Raw genomic sequence first — 9,523 nt, forward strand, 5'->3', positions numbered from 1 at the left:
CATTGAAAGATGTCAAAGCTTGGATAGGGAAATGTTTCTCCATGAAAGATTTGGAAGATGCATCATATATTTTGGGAATTAAGATCTATCGAGATAGGTCAAGGAGATTGATTGGGTTAAGCCAAAGTGCATATGTAGATACGATACTGAAGAAATTTGGTATGCACAACTCCAAGAAAGGGTGTGTTCCTATGAACCCTGGAATGATATTGAGCAAGTCTCAATGTCCTAATTCTGACTTGGAGTCAGCTACCATGAGTCGGACTCCATATGCTTCAGCTATAGGATCGATCATGTATGTAGTGACCCGAACTTTTCCATGTTTATATATATATTAAATGAAATTGTTATTTACATGATTAAGTGTTTCCAACATGTTAAGCAATCAAACTTGTTAAGACTTGATTAATTGAAATAGGTTTCTTATAGACAATTGACCACCCAAGTTGACCGGTGATTCACGAACGTTAAAACTTGTAAAAACTATACGATGACATATATATGGTTATATATATAGTTAACATGATTTTATTATAAGTATGTATCTCATTAGGTATTTTAACAATGAGTTATATACATAAAAATGAGACTATTAATTTAAGAAACTCGAAAATGATATATATAACGATTATCGTTATAACAACGTCTTACTAGGTACATATGAATCATATTAAGATATTGATACACTTGGTTAATTATGTTAAATGATAAGTAAATATATTATTAAGTGTATTAACAATGAAATACATATGTAAAAATAAGACTACTAACTTAATGATTTCGAAACGAGACATATATGTAACGATTATCGTTGTAACGACATTTAACTGTATATATATCATACTAAGATATATTATATATCATAATATCATGATAATATAACAATTTAACATCTCATTTGTTATAATAAACAATGGGTTAACAACATTCAACAAGATCGTTAACCTAAAGGTTTCAAAACAACATTTACATGTAACGACTAACGATGACTTAACGACTCAGTTAAAATGTATATACATGTAGTGTTTTAATATGTATTCATACACTTTTGAAAGACTTCAAGACACTTATCAAAATACTTCTACTTAACAAAAATGCTTACAATTACATCCTCGTTCAGTTTCATCAACAATTCTACTCGTATGCACCCGTATTCGTACTCGTACAATACACAGCTTTTAGATGTATGTACTATTGGTATATACACTCCAATGATCAGCTCTTAGCAGCCCATGTGAGTCACCTAACACATTTGGGAACCATCATTTGGCAACTAGCATGAAATATCTCATAAAATTACAAAAATATGAGTAATCATTCATGACTTATTTACATGAAAACAAAATTACATATCCTTTATATCTAATCCATACACCAACGACCAAAAACACCTACAAACACTTTCATTCTTCAATTTTCTTTATCTAATTGATCTCTCTCAAGTTCTATCTTCAAGTTCTAAGTGTTCTTCATAAATTCCAAAAAGTTCTAGTTTCATAAAATCAAGAATACTTCCAAGATTGCAAGTTTACTTCCAAGTTTTCTAAATCCATTCCAAGTAATCATCCAAGATCAAGAAACCTTTGTTACTTAAAGTAGGTTATATTTCTAATACAAGGTAATAATCATATTCAAACTTTAATTCAATTTCTATAACTATAACAATCTTATTTCGAGTGGAAATCTTACTTGAAATTATTTTCGTGTCATGATTCTGCTTCAAGAACATTCAAGCCATCCAAGGATCCTTTGAAGCTAGATCTATTTTTCTCATTTCCAGTAGTTTTATCCAAGGAACTTGAGGTAGTAATGATGTTCATAACATCATTCGATTCATACATATAAAGCTATCTCATTCGAAGGTTTAAACTTGTAATCACTATAACATAGTTTAGTTAATTCTAAACTTGTTCGCAAATAAAAGTTAATCCTTCTAACTTGACTTTTAAAATCAACTAAACACATGTTCTATATCTATATGATATGCTAACTTAATGATTTAAAACCTGGAAACACGAAAAACACCGTAAAACCGGATTTACGCCGTCGTAGTAACACCGCGGGCTGTTTTGGGTTAGTTAATTAAAAACTATGATAAACTTTGATTTAAAAGTTGTTATTCTGAGAAAATGATTTTTATTATGAACATGAAACAATATCCAAAAATTATGGTTAAACTCAAAGTGGAAGTATGTTTTCTAAAATGGTCATCTAGACGTCGTTCTTTCGACTGAAATGACTACCTTTACAAAAACAACTTGTAACTTATTTTTCCGACTATAAACCTATACTTTTTCTGTTTAGATTCATAAAATAGAGTTCAATATGAAACCATAGCAATTTGATTCACTCAAAACGGATTTAAAATGAAGAAGTTATGGGTAAAACAAGATTGGATAATTTTTCTCATTTTAGCTACGTGAAAATTGGTAACAAATCTATTCCAACCATAACTTAATCAACTTGTATTGTATATTATGTAATCTTGAGATACCATAGACACGTATACAATGTTTCGACCTATCATGTCGATACATCTATATATATTTCGGAACAACCATAGACACTCTATATGTGAATGTTGGAGTTAGCTATACAGGGTTGAGGTTGATTCCAAAATATATATAGTTTGAGTTGTGATCAATACTGAGATACGTATACACTGGGTCGTGGATTGATTCAAGATAATATTTATCGATTTATTTCTGTATATCTAACTGTGGACAACTAGTTGTAGGTTACTAACGAGGACAGCTGACTTAATAAACTTAAAACATCAAAATATATTAAAAGTGTTGTAAATATATTTTGAACATACTTTGATATATATGTATATATTGTTATAGGTTCGTGAATCAACCAGTGGCCAAGTCTTACTTCCCGACGAAGTAAAAATCTGTGAAAGTGAGTTATAGTCCCACTTTTAAAATCTAATATTTTTAGGATGAGAATACATGCAGGTTTTATAAATGATTTACAAAATAGACACAAGTACGTGAAACTACATTCTATGGTTGAATTATCGAAATCGAATATGCCCCTTTTTATTAAGTCTGGTAATCTAAGAATTAGGGAACAGACACCCTAATTGACGCGAATCCTAAAGATAGATCTATTGGGCCTAACAAACCCCATCCAAAGTACCGGATGCTTTAGTACTTCGAAATTTATATCATATCCGAAGGGTGACCCGGAATGATGGGGATATTCTTATATATACATCTTGTTAATGTCGGTTACCAGGTGTTCACCATATGAATGATTTTTATCTCTATGTATGGGATGTGTATTGAATTATGAAATCTTGTGGTCTATTGTTACGATTTGATATATATAGGTTAAACCTATAACTCACCAACATTTTTGTTGACGTTTAAAGCATGTTTATTCTCAGGTGAATACTAAGAGCTTCCGCTGTTGCATACTAAAATAAGGACAAGATTTGGAGTCCATGTTTGTATGATATTGTGTAAAAACTGCATTCAAGAAACTGATTTCGATGTAACATATTTGTATTGTAAACCATTATGTAATGGTCGTGTGTAAACAGGATATTTTAGATTATCATTATTTGATAATCTACGTAAAACTTTTTAAACCTTTATTTATGAAATAAAGGTTATGGTTTGTTTTAAAAATGAATGCAGTCTTTGAAAAACGTCTCATATAGAGGTCAAAACCTCGCAACGAAATCAATTAATATGGAATGTTTTTAATCAATAAGAACGGGACATTTCAGTTGGTATCCGAGCGTTGGTCTTAGAGAACCAGAAATTTGCATTAGTGTGTCTTATCGAGTTTGTTAGGATGCATTAGTGAGTCTGGACTTCGACCGTGTTTTCTTTAAAATGATTGCTTAACATTTTTGTTGGAAACTATATATTATTAACATGTATATATTATGTGATATATTAATCTCTTAACATGTTTGATATTATGTGATAGATGTCTACCTCTAGCACAAATCCCATTGACTCACCTAATAATAACGAAGAGTCGAATATATATTGGACTGATTCACAAGTTCCCGAAGAAGAACCGGAAGAAGAATCAGAACCGGAAGAAGAATCAGAACCGGAAGAGGAGGAACCGGAGGAGGAAATAGAACCAGTGGGGGAAATAATAAAAAGTTTAAGTAAAAGAAAATCCTCAACCAACCGACCAAGGTTAATTATGGTCAATGGTGTTTCCGCCAAGGAAGCAAAATATTGGGAGGATTACCAATTCTCCAATGAATCGGATTCCGACGAGAATTCCGATGATGTTATAGAAATTACCCCAACTGAATTTAAAAAGGCAAAAGAAAATAATAAGGGAAAGGGCATAAAAATAGAGAAATCTAATTCCAACCCCGGTGAACTTTATATGTATCGTCAACCCCCAAAGCCCTTAAGTTGTAACAATGACCCGGGAACCTCTAAACCACCAGGTTTTTCTAAACCGTTGTGGAAAACGACAGCTCGTATTAGGGGAACATCATATATCCCTAGAAACTTGGCAAAACGAACCAAAACTGAAGAAGAAGAAACGAGCGAGTCGGAATAAGATAGTTGTATTCGTGTGGTGTAATATATGTAATATAGTGTGCTTATGCTTTATGATATATGTAAAAATTGCTTGTATTAATAAGTATTTTTTTTTTATGAATCTAACTCTTGTCTATTTTACAGTATAAAAACACAAAATGGATAGACAACCCAATATTTTAAGAGACCTACCCGGAGACATGATTGATGAAATCTTGTCTAGAGTCGGTCAGAATTCTTCGGCACAACTATTTACGGCGAAATCAGTTTGTAAGACATTCGAAGAACATTCCAAGAATGTCTTGGTTTATAAGAGACTTTCGTTTGAAAGATGGGGGATATCACATTGGGAAACCCATAAGTTACGATGTGTTTACTTTGACGCATATATTGCGGGGAACCCAAATGCTATTTTACGCAACGGGTTAAGAAATTATTTTGACTCAATGTATCCGAATATAGGACTTCATGATTTAGAAAAAGCGGCTAACATAAAGAAGCATGCTATGCTTACAGGTTAGTAATGTTCGCTTCTCACCAAAGTGAGAAAACGAACATCGGGCTACAACTATTAAACAAAACGTTCCCACAAGTGACGGAGTCGGTAATTAGGGTAAGAAATGAGGTTTTTAGGTTATTACGAGACTGTTGGTCATTACGTAACCCTCGTCCCTTTGACAACGTTACAATACGCTGTCTTATCAACGGCCATAACGGTTATGTTCCACAAGACCAAGGATGGGAAGTAGTCCTAGTAAAACCAGAATGCATGACTTGTTTCTGGACGTATGAATTAAGTATCTTTATTGCCTTTGCTGAACGACTTGTGTACTAGCTAGAATTATCTTCACAACTATCTTGTATCAAAGTTATTGTGTGCTATATTTCATACTTTATGTAAAATAAGCGGTATTGTAAGTTTGTAAAATATTGTATAAAAGTTTGAACGTGAAATATTATTATAATCAGTTTTTCATATAGAATTGTAGTAGTTGAATTGTATATTAGCTACTAAGTATGAACTTAACGGGTAGGTACTACCCGAATTTAAACTTATAAACGCTAATATGAAGAAAAAGCTTTTATAAATGAGTTCATATTATGCTACGAAATACTATTAACTACTCTTAATATTCTTTATGATTAACTTGTTCCATTTGACTATTTTGAAGGAAATGGCACCGACTACTCGACACACCGTGAATATGAATGAAGAGGAATTCCGTACTTTTCTAGCTTCAAACATAGCCGCAGTACAGGCTGCGCTACATACAACAATAACCTTGGATCTAGCAGTACAGAAAATCGTGTAGGATGCACCTACAAAGAATTCACTGCCTGCAAACCTTTGGAATTTGATGAAACCGAAGGACCGATCGGATTGAAACGGTGGACCGAGAAGGTCGAATCAGTGTTTGCCATAAGTAAGTGTACTGAAGAAGACAAAGTGATGTACGCTACGCATACCTTTACAGGTTCTGCGTTAACATGGTGGAATACCTATCTAGAGCAAGTGGGACAAGATGATGCGTACGCACTACCGTGGTCAGCATTCAAGCACTTGATGAACGAGAAGTACCGTCCCAGAACCGAGGTCAATAAGCTCAAGACAGAACTTAGAGGGTTACAAACCCAAGGATTTGATATTACCACGTACGAAAGAAGATTCACAGAATTGTGCCTATTGTGTCCGGGAGCGTTCGAAGATGAGGAAGAGAAGATCGACGCGTTTGTGAAAGGATTACCGGAAAGAATCCAAGAAGATATAAGTTAACACGAGCCCGCCTCCATACAACTGGCATGTAGAATGGCTCACAAACTAGTGAACCAGATTGAGGAAAGAATTAAAGAACAGACAGCTGAAGAGGCCAATGTGAAGCAAGTCAAAAGAAAGTGGGAGGAAAACGGTGATAAGAATCACCAATACAACAACAACAGCAATTACAATAATAATCGCAACAATTATCCCAACAATCGCAACATCAATCGCAACTACAACAAACGGCCCAACAACAACAACAATAACAACAGCAACTACAACAATCATCCCAACAACAATAACAACCGCAACAACAACAACAATCAGAAGCAGCTATGCCAAAGGTGTGAAAAGTATCACTCGGGGTTCTGCACCAAATTTTGCAACAAGTGTAAAAGAAATGATCATAGCGCGGTGAAGTGTGAGGTCTACGGACCAGGGGTTAACAGAACGAAAGGAACAAATGATGTCGGAACGAGTAATGGCGGAACAAGTAGTGTCGGAGCAAGTTATGCCAATGTAGTTTGTTATAAATGTGGAAAACCGGGCCACATTATTAGAAATTGCCCGAACCAGGAGAACACGAATGGACAAGGCCGCGGAAGAGTTTTTAATATTAATGCGGCAAAGGCACAGGAAGACCCGGAGCTTGTTACGGGTACGTTTCTTATTGACAATAAATCTGCTTACGTTTTATTTGATTCGGGTGCGGATAGAAGCTATATGAGTAGAGATTTTTGTGCTAAATTAAGTTGTCCATTGACGCCGTTGGATAGTAAATTTTTACTCGAATTAGCAAACGGTAAATTAATTTCAGCAGATAATATATGCCGGAATCGAGAAATTAAACTGGGTAGCGAAATATTTAAGATTGATTTGATACCAGTAGAGTTAGGGAGTTTTGATGTAATAGTTGGCATGGACTGGCTGAAGAAGGTGAAAGCAGAGATCGTATGTTATAAAAATGCAATTCGCATTGTACGAGAAGAAGGAGAACCCTTAATGGTGTACGGAGAAAAGGGCAACATGAAGCTACATCTTATTAGTAATTTGAAGGCACAAAAACTAATAAGAAAAGGTTGCTATGCTGTTCTAGCACACGTCAAGAAAGTACAAACTGAAGAAAAGAGCATCAATGATGTTCCCGTCGCAAAAGAATTTCCCGATGTATTTCCGAAAGAATTACCGGGACTACCTCCACATCGATCTGTTGAATTTCAAATAGATCTTGTACCAGGAGCTGCACCAATAGCTCGTGCTCCTTATAGACTCGCACCCAGCGAGATGAAAGAACTACAAAGCCAACTGCAAGAACTATTAGAACGTGGTTTCATTCGACCAAGCACATCACCATGGTGAGCTCCTGTTTTGTTTGTCAAGAAGAAGGATGGTACATTTAGGTTGTGTATTGACTACAGAGAGTTGAACAAACTTACCATCAAAAACCGTTATCCACTGCCGAGAATTGACGACTTATTTGATCAACTACAAGGCTCGTCGGTTTATTCGAAGATCGATTTATGTTCTGGATATCATCAAATGCGAGTAAAGGATGATGATATTCCAAAAACTGCTTTTAGGACGCGTTATGGTCATTACGAGTTTATGGTTATGCCGTTTGGATTGACTAACGCACCAGCTGTGTTCATGGACCTTATGAACCGAGTGTGTGGGCCATATCTTGACAAGTTTGTCATTGTTTTCATCGATGACATACTTATTTACTCAAAGAATGATCAAGAGCACGAAGAACATTTGAGAAAAGTGCTAGAAGTATTGAGGAAAGAAAAACTGTACGCTAAGTTTTCAAAGTGTGCATTTTGGTTGGAAGAAGTTCAATTCCTCGGTCACATAGTGAATAAAGAAGGTATCCAGGTGGACCCGGCAAAGATCGAAACCGTTGAAAAGTGGAAAACCCCAAAAACTCCGAAGCATATACGTCAATTTTTAGGATTGGCTGGTTACTATAGAAGATTCATCCAAGATTTCTCCAAAATAGCAAAACCCTTGACTGCATTAACGCATAAAGGGAAGAAATTTGAATGGAAGGATGAACAAGAGAAGGCGTTTCAATTATTGAAGAAAAAGCTAACTACGGCACCTATATTGTCATTGCTTGAAGGGAATGATGATTTTGTGATTTATTGTGACGCATCAAAGCAAGGTCTCGGTTGTGTATTAATGCAACGGACGAAGGTGATTGCTTATGCGTCTAGACAATTGAAGATTCACGAGCAAAATTATACGACGCATGATTTGGAATTAGGCGCGGTTGTTTTTGCATTAAAGACTTGGAGGCACTACTTATATGGGGTCAAAAGTATTATATATACTGACCACAAAAGTCTTCAACACATATTTAATCAGAAACAACTGAATATGAGGCAGCGTAGGTGGATTGAATTGTTGAATGATTACGACTTTGAGATTCGTTACCACCCGGGGAAGGCAAATGTGGTAGCCGACGCCTTGAGCAGAAAGGACAGAGAACCCATTCGAGTAAAATCTATGAATATAATGATTCACACTAACCTTACTACTCAAATAAAGGAGGCGCAACAAGGAGTTTTAAAAGAGGGAAATTTAAAGGATGAAATACCCAAAGGATCGGAGAAGCATCTTAATATTCGGGAAGACGGAACCCGGTATAGGGCTGAAAGAATTTGGGTACCAAAATTTGGAGATATGAGAGAAATGGTACTTAGAGAAGCTCATAAAACCTGATACTCAATACATCCTGGAACGGGGAAGATGTACAAGGATCTTAAGAAACATTTTTGGTGGCCAGGTATGAAAGCCGATATTGCTAAATATGTAGGAGAATGTTTGACGTGTTCTAAGGTCAAAGCTGAACATCAGAAACCATCAGGTCTACTACAACAACCTGAAATCCCGGAATGGAAATGGGAAAACATTACCATGAATTTCATTACTAAATTGCCAAGGACTGCAAGTGGTTATGATACTATTTGGGTAATAGTTGATCGTCTCACCAAGTCAGCACACTTTCTGCCAATAAGAGAAGATGACAAGATGGAGAAGTTAGAACGACTGTATTTGAAGGAAGTCATCTCCAGACATGGAATACCAATCTCTATTATCTCTGATAGGGATGGCAGATTTATTTCAAGATTCTGGCAGATATTACAGCAAGCATTGGGAACTCGTCTAGACATGAGTACTGCCTATCATCCACAAACTGATGGGCAGAGCGAAAGGACGATACAAACGCTTGAAG

Source organism: Rutidosis leptorrhynchoides, chromosome 5 (genome assembly GCF_046630445.1).
Source record: "Rutidosis leptorrhynchoides isolate AG116_Rl617_1_P2 chromosome 5, CSIRO_AGI_Rlap_v1, whole genome shotgun sequence".
Lineage (NCBI taxonomy): Eukaryota > Viridiplantae > Streptophyta > Magnoliopsida > Asterales > Asteraceae > Rutidosis > Rutidosis leptorrhynchoides.